Source organism: Balaenoptera acutorostrata, chromosome 13 (genome assembly GCF_949987535.1).
Source record: "Balaenoptera acutorostrata chromosome 13, mBalAcu1.1, whole genome shotgun sequence".
NCBI classification, from domain to species: Eukaryota; Metazoa; Chordata; class Mammalia; order Artiodactyla; family Balaenopteridae; genus Balaenoptera; species Balaenoptera acutorostrata.
The window spans coordinates 669547-688844 of NC_080076.1; the positions used below are offsets into that span (position 1 = coordinate 669547).

A 19298-nucleotide genomic window follows, 5' to 3' on the forward strand; every position below is an offset into this window, starting at 1 on the left:
CCAGAGCTCGGGCTGCTGGACGCCCACCTCTGCTACCTGGGAGCGGCTCACCCTGAAAGCGGCACGCAGAGCACCGCGCCAGCCTTGCGGAGCCTCCAGGACGAGGTTCTGTCTGGGGACGCAGAGGCTCTGCAGGTTTGGGCTGGTTCAGCATCGCACGTCCCCAGAGGTGATGACTTAGCTGCTCTGACAGCAACCCACATTCTCCGTAATTAGGACCCCTGAGGAGACGCCTTCGCAGCCCTTAAGTGATTTGGTGGGGGGAGCCCCCGGTGTGACTTCAGGCTTCAGAAAACAACATTTTTAGAAGAAATGTTGCTTCCTGTCAGCAATGGGAAGACTTTTCCCCCCCTTCTCCTTTATCCACAGCTGCTATAGATAAAAATGGGTCAAAATAAGCAAAAACTGACATCCTGCTCCTGCAGAGTCATGAGGGCCCCCTGCCACGTGGAGGCCCCGTGCGCCTCCCTTCAATGGGGTGCCAGCCATGAGGCTCTGGAGGGACCAGGTGTCAGTCAGTGATGGGAGATCCCTTCCTGGGAAACATCTGTGTTGGTTACATTTTCTCCTCTGGGAAGTCAGTTCCTCGGAGGCAAAGGGCACTAGCAGTAAGGATGTGTCCCAATCATGGTCCCACCTCACTGGACAGGGTTCACCGGGGACACGGCTGGACCAGAGGTGGAGGGGGCCTCCATCCACAGTGGAAGCCCAGAGGACCTCCAGGCAGAAGCAGCGGGAGGGAGGCGCGGCAGCAGGGCCCCAGGAGGGGGGGGGGGCGTGTGTGGGGAGGGCCGGGGATGGGGGCGGGGGCACAGTGCCTGAAAAGGCTGCTGGTGTGGCCCCTGCTGGACAAGCTGGGCTGTGTCAAGGCCCGGCCGTCGTAAATGAAAGAAACTTCCATGCACAAGATACTTAGGGATACACCCGACCAAGGAGGTAAAAGCCCGTTCCCTGAGAACTACAAAAGGTTGTTAAAGGGAATGAAAGAAGACACAAATAATTGGAAATATATCCCATGTTCATGGACTGAAAGACTTAATATGATGATACCTACACTACCCAAAGAGATCTGCAGCTTCAGTGCAATCCCTGTCAAAATCCCAATGAGGTTTTTTGCAGAAATAGGAAAGTCCATCCTGAAGTTCATGTGGAAACTCAAGGGCCCCGAAATAGACAAAACAACCTTGAAAAAGAACAAAGGTGGAGGCCTCACACTTCCTGATCTCAAAACTTACTACAAAACTGTAGCAAACAAAACAGTGCATCACTGGTATAAAGACGGATTTATGACCAAAAGAACGAATCGAGAACCCTGAAATAAACCCTCGAATACATGGTTAAATGGTGCCAAGACCATTCAATGTGGAAGACCGTCTTTTCAACAAATGGTGTTGGGAAAACTGGATATCTGTAAGCAAAAAAAAAAAAAAAAAAAGGAAGTTGGATCCTTACCTTACACCATATAAAAAAATTAGCTCAAAATGGATCAAAGACCTAAACATAAGAGCTAAAACCATAAAACTCTCAGAAGAAAATGGGGCTTTTCTTTGAAGCTTCATGACATTGGATTTGGTAATGATTTCTTGGATATGACATCAAAAGCACAAGTAAAAAAAAGGAAAAGTAGATTAACTGGATTTCATCAACGTTAAATAGTTTTGTTCACCGAAGAACACTATCAACAGAGTGGGAAGACAGCCCACAGATCAGATGAAAAGGAGAAAATATTTTCAAGCCGTATATCTGATAAAGGACTGCTATCTAGAATATATGGAGAACTCCTACAGCTCAATGACAACCTAAAAAACCTATTTTAAAAATGGACAAAGGACTTGAATAGATATTTCTCCAAAGAAAAAAATATAAATGGCCAATAAGCACATGAAAAGATGCTCTAACAACACTAATCATTAGAGAAATGAAAATCAAAACCACAATGAGATACCACTTCACATCCATTAGGGTGGCTATTATAAAGAGAAAAAACAAACAGAAAAAGAGTATTGGCGAGGATGTGGAGAAATCTGAACCCTTGGGCACTGGAGGTGGGAATATAAAATGGTACAATCACTGTGGAGAACAGTACAGGGATCCCTCAAAAAATTAAAAATAGAGTCACTGTATGGTCCAATAATGCCAGTTCTGTGTCTCTACCCAGAAGAATTGAAAGCAGGGACTCGAACAGATACTTGTGTGCCCACGTTCACAGCAGCGCGATTCACAACAGCCAAAGGTGGGAGCAACCCAGGTGTCCATCAGCAGACAGCTGCATCAGCAGCAGGTGGTGATAGACACAGGGAATGTTACAATGTTACGTTATAAAAAGGAAAGAAATCCCGCTGCAACGTGGACCAACCTTGAGAACACCGTGCTGAGTGAAAGAAGCCAGTCACAAAAGGGCAAATATTGTAGGAGGTCCCTTGAGGAGTTAAATTCAGAGACGGAAAGCAGGATGGGGCCGGGGGCTGGGGCAGGGGAGGGGGAGTGAGTGCTTCATGGGGACAGAGTGTCAACTGGAAAATGAGAAAGTTCTGGAGACGGAGGATGGGGATGGTTACACAAGAATTCAAATGCATCTAATGCCACTGAACTGTACACTTAAAAATGGTTAAAATGGTAAATTTTACGTTATGTATAGTTTACTGCAATTAGCCATGTAGTTGTCTAGATCTTATCACTGATTAGTTTTCAGATTACAGGGATCATGAAGAAAGCAGTGTTTAGACGCCCAAAACATGAAACTTCGGTCATGTTTAAGGAACCCTGGCCGTGGCATCTGTACTTTCCTTTTGGTACACCCGGTGGTTCCTCAGGCTTCCCTCTTTCCATTCTTTCTTCTCAGCTAAGATGTCCCGCTCAGAAGACTGCTTCCGAACACCCAGAGCAGACCGGGCACAGTTCACGTTCCCAGGGACGCGCACTAGATTCGCTGGAAACACCCGCTGTGTCTTGTGTTGTGAGGTCACAAGCAGGGACTCTCAGCCTTCCCAGAAACTGACAACTACCCCCTCCCTAGGGGGCCCCCCACCTGCTCTCCTGGGGGCCTCGCAAGCTTGCGGCATCTGAGGGGCGCGAGGGTGTCCCCGTGGGACCACAGCTGGCAGCTGTGCCACTTCTCCCAGGAGGTGGTGGGAACTGGGGCTAGAGGCTGACCTGGGCTCAGCACAAAGGAGGCTATTCTGGGAGGCCTCAGGGTCTCCCGCATGGGTCAGCCTGCCGACAGGTTCAGCTCCGGTCCCTGGGCTCCCCTCCTTGGCATGCATCCCGAGACCCCCTCCTTCCCCTCCCAGCTGTGTCCCCTCCCCAGGTCACACTCCTGCTCCCACTGAGGCTGTGCTCAGGGGCCCTTGGGGAATTGCCAGGGTCGGCACCTGTCCAGATACTTGAGCTTTAACCTGTGGGATCATCCACCAATGAACATGTCAGCCCCTTCACCATGATCCCTACAGTCTGAATAACTAATCAGTGACAAGACCACAAGCACCCTGTTCTTTTGAAATTATTCAGGATAAATAACAAAGGAGCCCAGCTGATAAAGCCACACAAACCAGAGGCCCGAGTCTCAACCCTCTGGTCTGCTCCCAAAGCTGGGCTGCCACGGCTCCGCAGGCGTCACACCTGGTGTTCCTCACATGAAGGTCAACACCTGCCGCTGGGTTCCAGAAACCCAGCCAAGAAAGACTTAAGGGCTCTTGCCTCCAGCCTGGGGTCTGAGGGTCGAGGTCTGTTCCTCGAGAGCTATGTGACATTCGCAAGTCAACTGCCTACCCTGTGTCCCAGTTTCTCCACCCGGGACGGCGGGTGGCAGTGACGGCGCCCGTATCACTGGGTAGGGAACCAGCGAGGCCATCGCTGTTCATTTCAGGCAGCGCCATCACCTTCCTGCAGCCCAGATGTGACCATTTCTACAATGACAACAAAGCCCACGTGTTTGCCTGTGGGACTGCTGGCAGGTCCTGCCAACGGGCAGCCGCTCTCCGATGGCCCAGGGTTACCCAGGCCCTCGGGCCAGTTCTGAACGAGGCGTCCAGATCAGGTGAGGCTTGTGTGGAAGCACAGCAGGAAACTCCGTTGACTGGGGAGGGGCTGTCGCACACGATGATCTACTTGGGGTGAACTGGTGTCATTTAATTTTTATACAGCTTGATGTTAACAGAGTCCCAAAAATAAACAGTTGTGCCACTTGCTTCAAGAACATTTTCTCTTCCGTTCAAATAGTTTCTTTTTTTTTAATATATATACACAGATATTTAAAATTTATTTATTTTTGGCTGTGTTGGGTCTTTGTTGCTGTGCGCGGGCTTTCTCTAATTGTGGCGAGTGGGGGCTACTCTTCCTTGTGGTGCGCAGCCTTCTCATTGCGGTGGCTTCTCTTGTTGCGGAGCACGGGCTCTAGGTGCGCGGGCTTCCGTAGCTGTGGCTCACGGGCTCAGTAGTTGTGGCTCGCGGGCTCTAGAGCGCAGGCTCAGTAGTCGTGGTGCAGGAGCTTAGTTGCTCCGCAGAATGTGGGATTCTCCCGGACCAGGGCTCGAACCCGTGTCCCCTGCATTGACAGGCGGATTCGTAACCACTGCGCCACCAGGGAAGCCCCCAAATAGTTTCTCACGTTACCAATGCACACTCGTTCTAAGAGGGCGGGAGAGCTGGTGGGGGGGCGAGGATGAGGAGGAAGCAGGGAGGGGCTCAACAGGCCCAGGGCAGCCCCAAGGGAGGGGACTCCATGACCCGGGCGCCTCACCTGTGGGTCCCACCCAGCGGGTTCCGCCGGCACCTCCGTAGGGTGGCCCGGATGGACCTGGGGTGGGAGGACAAACGGGGGTCCACTGCCCCTCGCACTCCTGACTGGGATGACCGCCAAGCAGAGGCCAAGTCTTCCTGGGGGCGTGTGGCGGAGGCCGCGAGCAGGTCCCTCGGAGCAGCCCCAGTCAGGAGGGGGCAGGGGGCTGGGGGCCGCTCCCGCCAGAGCCTTCCATCAGGGAAGAGCCCACCGCCTGATCCTAGCAGCTTCCTGGCAGCCCTCCCGGCACTGGGCCTTTGCAGCGGCCGCCTTCCAGGGGACACGCGGGGCTGCCGGACCCTGTCTCAGGTATGTGGCATCCTGAGCGTCGCAGGGTCCTAAGGCGGTTCCGAACTTTTCACGGGAGGATGTGAGTGTACGTGGTTCCCGGCATCCCGAGTCCCCGAGACGACACGCCCCGCCCCGAGCCCCTGCCCAACCCGCCCCATGCGGTGCAGCTGCTTCGACGGGACTAGAGGGTGAAATTAGCCCAAACAGATCACTACGATCCCCCTGCGATCCAGCGCCCAGCCGTGAGGGGGGCATCTGCCCTGTCCACCCTGCAAAAGCCCCAGGTGTCACTGGCCAGCTGCTGGGTGCAGAGGGGGAGGTTGGTCAGAAAGGCGTGGGACGAGACTTCCCACCGCGGACGCAACACTTTTCAGCCGCAAGAAGGATATGTTTTGATGTTTCTTATTCATCTCTACATTAATTTGCATAAATGAGTCTTAGATGTTCATCTTCGTAAAGAATAATGTTCCAATTATAAAACTAAGCCATGGGAAAAGGGGAAAATTGGACAGTACAATAACATAGAAGGAAGAATTACCTTTAATCCCATCACCACTGACAACCGTCGTAGATCCGGGGGTCCTCCACCCCTTTCTTTGCATATTCTGACACAGCTGGCTGAGCTGACCTCTGGCCGCTGGCAGCTGCGGTGGGCATGGTGCCCGGCGCGGAGGGAGATGCACGAGTGGCTGCCCGCAGGCCCCGCGTCCACAGCAGGAGAGGCAAGAAAGCCCCCAGGGCAGCACTGGAGCTCACACGTCCTCAGACTCCACAGTTCTCCTCTGCTCCCTCCCAGTCAGACAGGAAGGCTGAGCAAGGCTTCCACGCAGAGGTCTGGCTGGTGGGGCGGGGTCGGTGGGCAGCGAGGGCTGTAAGGAAATGCCCACATTTTTGCTAAATCGTGGTTCTCTCCTTGGCACTGGGAACCCCATGGGAATAGGACGTTGGCTCTTCTTTGACGCCACTCGAAGTCCTACCTAAGCTCCTCTGCCTGCCTGTAAGCGTGTGGGTGGGCACTGGGGAGCATCTCACCCCGAGGATGGGCCGTTACCGCTCCCTCAGCACTGCCCTATCGCTGGACACTATCTTACTGTTACTTTACAGCTAGACACTTGTATGAAGGCTGCAGAGAACCCCCTTTTGCATATTCAAGTCATTTTCTCTGAGAAGCCTTCCCTACCCCCAATAGAAATATATTTTAAAGTGTATTACTAACACATAAATAGATTTTTCATCGTAAAAAGTGTTTTTACTCAGCAAATTCCCTGGAGATTCATCCAAACTACTGCATGTATCAATAGCTCACTCCTATTTTATTGCAAGTAGTATTTCATGGTGTGGAAGGACCACAGTTAACCATTCACCCATAGAAAGAATCTGGGTTGTATCCAGTTTCTGATATTACAAACAGAACTGCAATAAACTGTCGTGTACAGGCTTTTATGTGAACAGAAGTTGTCGTTTCTCTGGGATAAATGCCCAGGAGTGCAACTGCTGGGTCATATTGTAGTTGCATAATCGATTTTATAAAAAACCGCCAAACAAATTTCCACAGTGATTGCACCATTTTACGTTCCCACCAGCGATGTATGAGAGATCATTTCTCTATATCCTTGTCAGCATTTGGTGTATATTTTTTATTTATTTTGATAAGTGTGTAGTGATACCTTTTTGTGGCTTTAATTTGCATTTCTCTAACGGCTAATGATGCTGAACATCTTTCATGTGCTTATTTACCATCTGTATATCCTCTTCAGTGAAATAGCTGTTCATATATTTTGCTCATTTTTAATTGGATATTTTTGGTTTTGTTGTTGCTGTTGTCTATTGAATTTTGAGAATTCTTTATATGTTACAGATTTGGGTCCTTTATTGGATGTGTGGTTTGCAAATATTGTCTCCCACTCTGTAGCTTTTCCTTTCATGCTCTTCAAAGGGTCTTTGGAAAAGCAGTTTTTAATTCTGATGAGGTCCAATTTGTCATGTCTACCTTTTACAGACCATGCTTTTGGTGTCAAGTCTAATAACTTTTTGCCTAACCCTAAATCCAGATGATTCTCTCCTATTTTTTTCTAAAAGTCTTACAGTTTTACATTTTACATTAAAGTCTGTGATCCATTTCTGAGTTAATTTTTAAAACATTTATTTTATTGGAGTATAACTGATTTACAGTGTTGTGTTTGAGTTGATTTTTATAGAAGGTGTGAAGTTAAGGATGAGTTCTTTTTTTCTCCTGTGGATGACCAACTGAACTGCCATTTGTTGAAAAGGCTACGCTTTCTCCACTGAATTGGTTTTGTAACTTCGCTGAAGATCAGTTAGGTGTACCTGTGTGGGTCCACTACTGGGTTGCGTGTTCTACGCATCTGCCTATCCCTCTGCCAGCATCACATTGTCTTATTACTGGAGCTATATAGTGAGCATTAATATTGGGTAGAGTAATTATCCACTTTATCCTTCTTTTTCAAGATGGTTTTAGCTATGTTAGAGCCTGTGCCTTTCCATATGAATTTTAGAATAAGCTGTACATGTCTACAAAAATTCTTGTTGGGATTTTGATAGAAATTGTATTAAACCCATAGATCAGTTTGAGGAGAATAGACAACTGTACTGTGTAGAGTCTTCTAATCCGTGAACCTGGTATGTCGTTCTGTTCTTCAGGTCTTCTTTGATATCTGTCATCCGCATTTTATAATTTGCAGCATATGGACCCTGTAAGTGTTTTGCATCATTCATACCTAAGTATTTAATTTTCTTTCAAGTGACTGTAATGGTCCTGTGTTTTTAATTGGTTTCACATGTTAATTGCTGGTATACAGAAATGTGAGTGATTTTTGTGTCTTAATATCTTACCCTGTGACCTTGCTGTATTCACTTATTGGTTCTAGGAGTTTTCTTGGTACATTCCTTGGAATTTTCTACACAGATAATCATGGCATCTGCAAAGAGGGGTAATTATATTTCTTCCTTTCTGAACTGTGTGCCTTTTATTTCCTTTTCTTGCTTTATTTAACTTTCAGTACTAGGTTGAGAGGGGACACCCTTGTCTTGTTCCTGATCTGAGGGGGAAAACATTCAGCCTTTCACCATTAAGTATGATGTTAGCTGTATGTTTTTTTCAGGTGCTCTTTATCAAGTTGAGGATCTATTTCTAGTTTTCTGAGAGTTTTCATTATTAGTGGATGTTGTATTTTATCAAATGCTTTTTCTGCATCAATTGATGTGATTGTATATCTGTTCTGTTGATAAGGTGAATTATTCTGACTGATTTTTGAATGTTGAACCAGACTTGCATACCTGGATTAAATCTCACTTGGTCTGGTAACTTTATGCATTGCTAGATTCAAAGTGCCAATATTTTGTTTAGGAGTTTGTGTCCAAGTTCATGAATGATATTGATCTGTAGTTTTCTTTTTTGTGTGTTGTCTTTGTCTAGTGTGGTCTCCAGGTAATGCTAACCTCAAAGAGATTTAGAAAGTGTTCCCTCCTTTTTGTTAAATGTTTGGTAGGATTAATTTTTTTTTGAATGTTTGGTAGAATTTTCCAGTGAAACCCCCAGGACCTGGAGATTTCTTTTTTTTAGGAGTTCTTAAAGAACTAACACAGTTTAAAAAGTTATATTATTGATATAGTATGATATATAGAGATCTTTCCTCTTTTCTAATATAAGCATTTTAGTGCTATCAATTTTCCTCAGCACTGCTTTGGATGCATTCCACATATTTTGATTTGTTGTGTTTTCATTTCCTTTCAGTGCTATGTATTTTAAAATTTCCTTTGAGACTTCCTCTTTGACATATGAATTGTTTGTGTGTATTATCTAATTCCCAAGAATTTAGAGATTTTTCTGTCATTTTTCTGCTCTGCTCCTTGAGTCTGTAGGTTTGTATTTTCTGCCAAGTTTGAGAGGTTTTCAGGCATTCTTTATTCAAATACTTTTTCAGTCCCATTCCCTTTCTTCTCTCCTTCTGAGGCCTAATGATAAAAATGTTGATATTTTTGTTATTTTCCTACAGGTCCCCATGACTCTGTGCATTTTTTTTTTTCAGTCTTTTTTTCTCTCTGTTGTTGAGACAGGTCAGTTTTTTTTTTTTTTTTTTTTTGACAGGTCAGTTTTGATTAATCTCAGGTTCACTGATTTTATCCTCTGTTATGTCCTCTCTACTTTTGACCCCATGAAGCAAGTTTTTACATTCAATTATTGTATTTTTCAGTTCTATAATTTCTTTGTATATTTTTTTATAACTTGCATTTCTTTGCTGAAATTTTCTGTTTTTTGTTTGTTTGTTTGTTTCAGGAAAACCCGTAATTGCTTGGTGAAGCATTTTTGTGAAGTCTGCTTTAGAAGACTAGTCAGATAATTCCAACATCTGATTCATCTCAGCATTTATTGATGGTCTTTTTTCAGTCAGGTTTTGATATTTCTGGTTCTTGGTATGATGAGCGATTTTTTTTTTTTTTGTATCAGAGACACTTTTGGATGTTCTTTTGCATGTTGAATCCTGTTGTTCCAGCTCCATTTGTTGAAGAAACGATTCTTTCCCCACTGAATGGTCTTGGCTCCTCTGTTGAAAATCAACCTCCACAGATTTTGGGGTTCACTTCCGGACTCCCCACTCTAGTCCATTAATCTATACATCTCTTCTCATGCCAAGACCACACTATTTTGATTACTGTTGCTTTGAAGTAAGTTTCAATAAGTAGTAAGTGTGAGTCCTCCAACCTTGTTCTTTTTCAAGATTTTTTTGACTTACCTGGGTCCTTTGCAATTCCATATGAATTTTAGGACCAGCCATTTCTGCCAACAGGAAGCAGGGATTTTGACAGGGAGCATACTGAATCTGTAGGGCAGTTTGGGGAGTACTGACACTTTGATAATTAAGCCTTCCAATCCATGAACACAAGATGTCTCTCCATTTATTTAGGTCTTTAATTTCTTTGTATTTTTCAGTGTACAAGTACTTCCTTGCTTAAATGTATTCCTAAGTATTTTATTCTTTTTGATGCTGTTATAAATGGAATTGTTTTCTTAATTTCCTTTTCAGATTGTTCACTGCTAGTGTATAGAAACACAACCAGCTTTTGAGTATTGTTTAAGTTCTGGTTTGTTTTTATTACAGTCATTGCTGACTGATATCACCCACCGCTTCTGAGGCTGGAAAGTCCTGTCCCTCCAGAGACTATAAATAGTAACTTCTAGATTTTTCTAGTTTGTTTTAAAATGGTTGATTTCAGTATGTACTGCCACTACTCAGTACCTGGTACTGGATGAGATCAAAGTCGGTCTCCTCTTACTGGTTGAGCCACGGCCCCAGCATCCTGGTCAGCCTGCCCTGCTCCCTGGAGCGCTAGGATGAGCCTCCCTCAGTGCCAGGGAGCCCCACCCCATGTCCCAGGAGAGCCTGTGCCCCATCACGAATGCCGCATTCCCGACATGGGCCTCTTTCTCCAGCCTCTCCTGTCTCTTTCCCAACGCTTCCTTTCTAAGTTTCTCTTTTTGTCCCTCTTCACTTTGATTTTTTTCTTTTAGACTATTTGCAAGTTCCTCCTCTTTTTGAAATATCAGCTTCTGCCCTGAAAGACAGAAAGGCGTTTCACCTAAGACGCTCCACACTGGGTGCCGTCAGCGCTTCCTGCCTGCTCTCCTCCCTTCAAGGCCACGGGGGTCGTTTCCACGCCACGGACAGGGACAGCAGTCGTGTGAGCAGTGTGGGACCAGACTGAACCCGGCCGCAGGTGCCTGAGTGACATGGACACTGGCCACCAGCTCAGCGACCTCACGACCCCTGGAGGCTGGGCGCCCATGATGCAGGAGGAGGGGTTGGAAACCACAGCAGTGAATCACGGAGGCAGGGAGGCTGGGCCCCAAGTCGACGGGCATTCGGCGAGACTCCTGTTAACGTTGCCTAGGAGAAGTGAAGCCTTCTGTTCTAGGCTGGGACGCCTAGAGGTGCCTTCTAGAGGTGTCATCAGTGGGTCCGAGTGCCCGCCCTGCTGTGAGGGAGGGGTGGCAGGGATGCCCCGCCAGGTGCCCGTGTGCCGGGGTGTCTGCGTGGGGCTGGGGGCCGCACACCAGGCTCTCAAGTGCAGACTCCAGCCCGGGTCTGGGGCCTCGCAACCACGGAGGCTGGAAAGGATTGTGAGTCAGAAAATGTGAGCCTTGGCCCCTCACTCGGGAGCTGTGTGGCCTTGAGCTCATCACTCAGACGTTTCTCATCATCCAACGGAGCAAACGACCCCCCCAAGGACCTCTGGCGGCAGGGCTTGTCCCCCCAGCGAGAGGACATCTGGGTGACGACACCCCCAGGCAGACGGAGCCCCGAGACGCAGGAGTCACGTGGACGGTGAGGACAGACAAGCCCCGGGGCGCACAGACCTCTCAAAACACCGCCCCGGAGGCCCCACTGTTGGGGGAGAGCGAGCAGAGAACGGCCGCCCCCTGCCTGCAGACCCCAGGCGCCGCGCCGAGGTCAAGGTCTGAGCCCAGGGCCGTGACCGGTCGCAGGCAGGTCAGCTTCCTTGTCCTTACGGTGAGTCTTCCCGAGTTCTTTCCAGCTCAACACCTGGGAGTCTCAGGTGGCCCAGGTTTGGGGCTAATTCTAATATTTAAACATGAAAAAAGATGAGGGTGTTCAGCCTTGAGACTCTACATGGAGCCTAGACCCATGGGGAGAGTGAAGAAAGAAAATGCTGCAAGACTCAAGTCGGTAACTTCTAATTCTGGCCCTGAGCCAATGGCAGTTTTGAAAACAGATGCCCATCACTGCCCTGTTTGTTCTCCATTAACATGGCCTCCACCTGCCTGAAATGAGGCTCGTAAGCCCTTATTCTGGTCTCACCGCCAAAGGCACAGCGGGATGTCCCTTCACAGGCCGGGGTGGTGGGAGAGCCGCGTGCCAAGGCCTCCTCCCCGCAGCCGTGGACGGCGCCAACAGACGTCCGATCCTGGGGTCCTTCTTGTCCAGGCCGAGTTAGGCGGCGCGTTGTGTGTGTGGGGACAGAATAATTCCTGTTCCCCGGGGCCGCGGCGGTGGGAGGGGAGGAGCCCGTGCCAGGCCCGAGGGCCGCACGGGCTGCAGGGCAGGTGCAGCGAGAGGCCGACTGAGTACCGAGCGCGGACAAAGGGCCTCGCTGGCAGCCTCCCTGCACTGGGGACGCGGAGTGGAGGGGGACGGGGGGGAGCCCCAGGGCAGGCGTGTGGCCTGAAGACGGCCGCACACCGCTCTGTGGGGACACGTCTCAAAGTCGCCTACATTCCCCCCACGTACTGACACCAAGAAGAGGTCTGTGAGCAAGATGAGCGCACACGGGCCCCCAGCTCAGACCCCCCACCCCTGGGCGCCGCTCCAGTTCTCCAGGCCGTGTGGCTCACGGGGCGTTGCCCGGCGACTTCTCTGAGGGTCTCCCCTGCCCGCCAGGCTTGTGCATGCGTGTGTGTGTGTGAATGTGTGTACACATGTGGGTGGGTATGTATGTGTGTATACATATATACGTGTGTTGATATGCATGCATGTAGGTGTATATGTGGGTGTGTACACGTGTGTATGGATGTGCATGTGTGTGTAGCTGCGTCCATCCTTCTGTATCTGTATACATCTCCTCCTCCACAACTGGACTCCAGATTTTAGAGGCTCAAGATATACTTTCTGATGCTTAGCACAGAACCCAGCTCACTGTGAACACTCAGAGACGTCTGCTAACCTAATGCGTGCTGGGCCCTGCGGCACAGACATGTGGCCAAGGCCAGCGGGTGGGTGCCCGCGTGCTGGTGCTCACACGGCTGGTGGCCCACTGCAGGGCTGGAGGGAAATGCAAACAGCGCGGGCAAACGGTGGTCCGGGGAGAAGCACACGCCAAAAATGGGAGAAGCGAGGCTGCCACAGAGATACAGAGGACAGGAGCGAAAAGCAGCGGGGGAAGCAGCTCAGCCTTCCTGGGAGACAGACGGGACAACCGAGGCAGCAATGATCCCTGAAAACACACGCAGGAAACCAGGCGTCTCCCGGTGCAGGACATGCAGGGACATGCGTGACAGAGAGCCCAGGAGCCGGCCAGCTCAGTGGCAGCACACGTCCTGATTCACGCTTTCTCCTGCACGAGTGTTTTGTAACGACCCTGTGGTACCTTCCGACAGAAAGACCTTGGCTTTGGAAACGTAGAGATTAAGATTCGAGATGTGATGAGAGTCAAGGGGACGTGCAGGGAACTTCGGCACAACTTCCCCGAGAAACCATTTGGCATCATGTATCAAAAGCCTGAGAGCTCATGCACTGTGACCAAATGAAATGCTTTTTTTTTTTATAATTTTTTTTTTTTTTCCCTACTTTATTTATTTATTTATTTATTTTTGGCTGTGTTGGGTCTTCGGTTCGTGCGAGGGCTTTCTGCAGTTGCGGCAAGCGGGGGCCACTCTTCATTGCGGTGCGGGGACCGCTCTTCATCGCGGTGCGCGGGCCTCTCACCATCGCGGCCCCTCCCGTTGCGGGGCACAGGCTCCAGACGCGCAGGCTCAGCAGCTGTGGCTCACGGGCCCAGCCGCTCCGCGGCATGTGGGATCTTCCCAGACCAGGGCTCGAACCCGTGTCCCCTGCATTAGCAGGCAGACTCTCAACCACTGCGCCACCAGGGAAGCCCTGAAATGCTTTTTGAAGATAAAGATGTCTATTATAGAACATGAGAAATGAGAAACAACCCACATGGCCAACAATAGAAGGAAACACAAACACATTTTGACAAATCCACCCAAAAACATTCAATTTAACAAGTGAAAACATGAAGACATAAAATGATCCCACACGCTTGTATGAGAGTGTGTGGACATGGGAATGTGGGTGGTAATTCTGTGTATAAACCCTGAAAGAAGGACATACCCTGACAAATCAGTAGCCGTTCCCTCTAGGAGTGGAATTACACAAGCTTTTGCCTAAACTTACGCTTCTCTTTAATCTATGTTTCCAGTTCCTCTATGATAAAAATGTACTTCTTTCATGGTGAAGGAAAAGCAATAGCAGGTATTTTTAGTTGCATTTGTTGTATCTGGAAACATGAGGCACCACCTTTCCACTTGCTCCTCGGGCTCGGAGCGGGCTTCTTTTTGGTCGTGTTTCCTTCGGTGTGAAATAATCTCTTCACATAAAAGGGCGTCAGCCCAGATGTGACCCACCCATGACGCCGCTGAGCAGAGCGGGCCCCTCTCCCTCCCAATGGCCTGTCTGCCTGCAGCTCTGCTCCGGTGGACGCACCGGGTGCCCCCCTCCCCAGGGACCAGGTGTGGGCTCAGGTGCGTCATGGCCCCCAGCGGGCCGGCAGGTGTTTCCCGGGAGTGACAGCCCCTCGGAAGCCTCTTACTCGCCAAGCCTCCGCCCCCCAGTTGTAGGTTTCTTGTTAAAACAACACGTCACGATTCCAGGAGATAAACATCCACCTTGTTCATCGTGCTTGTTGCCCTGCACACCTCTGCATTTTCTTGAGACTCTAGAATTTTTCTACTTCCAATTTGGTGAGTGTTCAAGAAGCCAACGATACATATTTCCTATCTTTCCTCATCTAAAAGATGTCTTTTTTTTTTTTCTTTTGGTGGAAAAAAGAATCAAGAAAATTTGTTCACAGTCAGAAGCGGTCATTTTCTTGAAGTAACTGTGAACTAGCTAAATTGTCCAGAAAGGGGCCTCACAACATTACAGCACCACAATCAAACATCTGAGGCTGAGAAGCAAGACTGTTCCCTTCCCATGACTAAGTAGCTAATCTACATAACGGGCATTAATTTTTAATGCGTTTTATTTCACTGAAGCGTTACACTCCATTGCATTAATTGCTATGATGTTACATAAAGCATTCGGATTTAAAACTTGTCATGCACTTTTTCCCATGTTAATCTACACGCCTCCTCGATCCCCGGAAAGGAAGGGAACCCTCTTCCTGGCTGTTACCAGACCCGGTTTGGCCGCTGTGTGTTCAGGGAGACGATCTGAAATCTGCTTGGCCTGGAGGTCGGGGGCTCAGACAGCGCACGGGGACTCTGCCCCAGGGGCCGGCGGAGGCACCCTTGAGTTTGACCCGCACTGGGGGTGGGACTCCGGGACCAGGGAGTCCGGCAGGTGCCCGCTTAGCAAGGGGCGGGGCCTGAGCCAGCGCCCCGCCCCCCCCAAGGCCGGCCCCACCCCAGTGGGCAGCCCTGCGCTCTGCTGTGAGCCTGGCCGCTCTCGGCTGCCCGGCTACGCTGAACTCAGCGGGGAGATCCGGCTTCTAGACACACGTTCTGGGCAGGGCCTTTCCGTTATTTTGAACCCGTTTAACGTCGTGACCCAGAACACAGAGAGCTGCACCCATAATACGTGACATGCCGGTACTTTCTGTTCCACTTCTGCTACAAAGACGCCAGCCAAAACCCACACACCAGCTTCCCGCCGTCCCAGTGATGGGAATCACCTGGACTCCGGCTGAAGCTCCGAATCCCAGGCCCCATGCCAAGCCCCGCACAGAACCCCGGATGGAGGCAGGCACCCTCTGGGGACGGGAGGGCTGAGGGTGCGTGTGGAGACCCCCGGCTGGGAGTGCAGAGGCCCGGGAAGCCACGCCAGCCGGGGGCAGACCCTCCGTCCACACACCCGCTCCCTGAGTCCTGTTGGGGCCGGGTGGCTGCCGGCCGCTGAGGACTGAGTCACGAACACGGAGACCACAGCCTTTCCCACCGGAAAAGGCTAATCCTTTACAAAAATAAATCTGCCTCTTCCAGCTAGAATGTAGTAAAAAAACCCAACGTTCAGGTCAGCCTGAGGGTTTCTGAGGCTCCGCTGGGCCCCATAATCCTAGCCTCGACTTTCATGTGCCCAACACTTCCCAAGTCTAATCTAAGGTTTAAACTCCATCGTTTAAATATCTGAGAAGGTTAAAAATATCCAGGAAGGTCATTAAATTCTGGGAACTGCAGCCCAGGGCTCTGGCTCTGCCGCCACCCGGGCTTATCTGCTGCCTCCCCAGGAGGCTTGTCTAGGGAGGAGGGAGGAGGGGTGGGGGGGGCACAGAGCAGGTGTCGGGTGGGTGAGGAGGGAGGAGGGGTGGGGGTGGGGGGGGCACAGAGCAGGTGTCGGGTGGGTGAGGAGGGAGGAGGGGTGGGGGTGGTGGGGGCCAGAGCAGGTGCCGGGTGGGTGAGGAGGGAGGAGGGAGGCGGGGGGTGGGGGCCAGAGCAGGTGTCGGGCGGGTGAGGCGGGGGCAGAGCGCCGGGGCCCAGCCTGAGCCCCTCGGCAGCAGCGCAGGGCGTCGGGGGCCCAGGGCACCGTCTGCCCCTCGGTGCGCGTGGTCTCCTCTTGCGTCTTAGCTTCATTAATTTAAAAAACAACGTAATGTCTCCTGTACTATTTATATGTGACATTTCAATTTGTCTTCTTTCTAAACAGACCATCAAATTAAAGTGTTAGGAGTTTGATTTTGCGTGAATGTATGCCCGGCTCCGTTTCACAGAAACGAGTTTTCCCCCGAAAGTCAGAGAGCTGGCATGGTTCAGTCCAGCCTTCTCGTCTGACACGGGAGGGATCAGAAAAGCTAAAACAGCAGCAGCTGAAACATTTGCCCACCGGCTCCCGACCGAGGAGGCCCAGTACGCGTGTGTCTGGCCTCACAGCGACGCGCACCCGGTCCTGCTTGGCTGCGTGAATGGCACGGGGCACCGAGTAACCGTCCGTACCTGGCAGGTGCCCACAGGCGCGACGCCGAGCGGGAGCGGGCCTCTGTCTCGTCTGCTTCGGCTGAGAAGCGCTGGAGCTCTCAGGAGAGCCGCTGGGAGGTGACAGAGACACGGCTGTCCCTTCAACGCCCAAGCGGACCCCCTTTCAGCTGCGACGTGCAGGGAGAGCTGGGGTAGGAGGGGGGCTGCCCGCACCCCTGGCTGTCAAATCCTCCAGGGACACAGGCCCCACCTGCTTTGGCCAGGGCCAAACCCAACATGTTATCATTTCCTACCAACCCATGTGTTCCACACGACCTGCTAATCATCTCACCTACACCTGTGATGACGATAGGGCAGCTCCCAGCCACACCCTGGCTAGAAACTCTTAATTAAACTCAAACAATGAATCAACCAGCACATATTTTCTGAGCATCTGGTGTGCGCAGGCCTCGGTGCCAGGCAAGAACTCGTGTCCCTCCTTTTCTCCCATGCCTACAAAAACATCCAATTTTTTTCTTAAATTATGGAAATCTCAAGGTATTCAAAAAAAAAACTTTTGCAAAGTGGAAATACACAAATTGTAAGATGAAAAGGATCAGGACACTTTGGCACTGGCCTTGGAAGGGATCTGGGAGTTTTCTCCTAACCTGTCCCCACGGAAGGTGCAGATATACTAGCCTTTCGTTGGCAATACCGTGTAATCCTTAGTGTGTGTGTGGCTGGTAAGCAACGGGGATCCGCAGCAAGGGGATTCCAGCCCCACATGAGCCACAATGCTCCCCCCGCATTCAGTTTAAGGGAAGCCAGAACGAGTCCATCCATTGACTAACTGGGAATCATAGATGTAGTGAAGCCTCGGGAGGCCTGCTGTATACACCGCACCATCTAGAGATTAGGGGTGGGGGAAGGAAGGCGCCCTCTTCTGCTTAAACTGCCTGGGTTGTGAGATCGCCCTGGAGGTCGCTGCAGAGACGGAGGGTCTCTGTGCTCTCACCCCTGGTGGACAGGGAGAACTTGGGGGTTCTACTAACTGACCCCCCTCGGCAGCTGCCCCGGGCAGGGACTGGGGGCAAACCAGCTGCCACCGCCGCCTCCACGAGGCCACCTCCCAGCGGGGTAACTGCCACTGGCTCCAAATCTTGGCCTTGAGTACAGGACTCAGGAAACTGGCATCTTTGCAGCCCAGCGAGAGGGAGGAGAAGGGGAGGCCCAGGCAGGGAATTCCAAAGGCCGAGTAGAATCCACCCAGCCCTAACCCAGCTCTGGCCTGGAGTTTCGGATGAGGTGACAAACGGTGACAAAAGGAGACACAGCCCCCGATCAGAGCCCTGCCCGGAGAGTCGGAAATCAGAAACCGAGTCTGCTGGGACCAGCAGCCTGGGAGGGGGCTCCACCGGTCACCCGAAACCCCTGGAGAGCAAACCCGCGCGGGCGCAGGGACACGGCAGGGTCCCCAGGGACTCGGGGGCTTGGGAGAGCATTAGGGGCGCAGAGAGACCCCGGCTCGCCCTTCTGGACGTCCTTGTCATCGCTGCCGAAGCCCAGGACCCCCTGAGCACCCGCCCCCCTCATTTCCGGAGCCACTATCCGGACCCCGGGCTGGGCTCAGAGAGCGAGTGTGGGAGCCCCCTGGGCTCGGCTCGGACGGGGAGGGCGCAGGGAGCGCTTGGGCTCCTAGTTGGCAGAATTCGTGGACCCTCTCCTGGGTTCAGGTCCGTGCCCCGGCTCCGCGCCCGGGCCAGAGAAGGCAAGGCTGGGAAGGCGGCCGTGCGTGCGTGCGTGCGTGTGTGCGTGTGTGTGTAAGGCTACCCTTGCGCGCACCGCTGTGTATACGGGGCGACGTTCCCCTCTGCACAGCAGGGGCGGCAGGAAGGGGCGAGGAAAGGGCACCCGCGCGCCGGGGACTCGCCCACGTCCCGCGCCCTCTCCGCGGAGCCGGGTGCGCCCACAGCCAGCCAGGGAGGGTGCCTGGGAGATCCCTGGTCATCCCACTCGGGTGCCCCCACCCCGATCTCCCCGTAGGTCACAGCCCCGCTCCCGGTCGCGGACGCCGCTTTGTCCCACCCCTCCGTCCCCTCACCTGGGCTCCTGCAGATCCGACACAGACAGATGGGGCGGCAGCTGGAACCAGGCTCGGGCCAAGGCCGCCCGGACCTCCATGAAAGCGCACGAAGCTGGCGAAGCCCGCGCGCGCCTGCGGCCGGGCGCCGGCCCAGCGCGGGACTTGGAGCCTGACGGGGGGCCGGGGGCGGCTCCCAGCCCAGCCCCGCCCGCCGCTCCGGTGGCTGGGGGGGTGGGGGAGGGGCGCTTAAATGTCCCTCCCGCAATCTCCTTGGCCCCAGCCCCCTGCGCAACCGAGTAGAGACCGCGCGCGCCGGACTGTCGCCGCTCCCGGACAGGTGCCTGCGCCCCCGTTGCCCTGCGCCCGCCCAGAAGCTCGCGTGTAGACCCCCGCGCCCCTCCCGCCCCCGCTCCCGCGCCAGGATCTCACGGTGTAGACCCCCTGTCCCCGCTACGGCCCCGGGAGACTCCAGCGTAGGTCTCTCTCCCCGCCGCGCCCGC

At 51.9% G+C, this 19298-nt stretch overlaps 1 protein-coding gene across 2 annotated transcripts in view; it reads right to left on the reverse strand.

The window, feature by feature from the left end:
* The window catches only part of KCNG2 (potassium voltage-gated channel modifier subfamily G member 2), a 72536-nt gene extending 53552 nt beyond the window's left edge, over window positions 1-18984 (reverse strand). For both annotated transcript variants that reach the window (XM_057526738.1, XM_057526735.1), the window contains exon 1: window positions 18817-18984. The gene's annotated coding sequence lies outside the window, so the exon portion shown is untranslated. The remainder of the gene's footprint in view (window positions 1-18816) is intronic.
* Window positions 18985-19298: the final 314 nt, after the last annotated feature.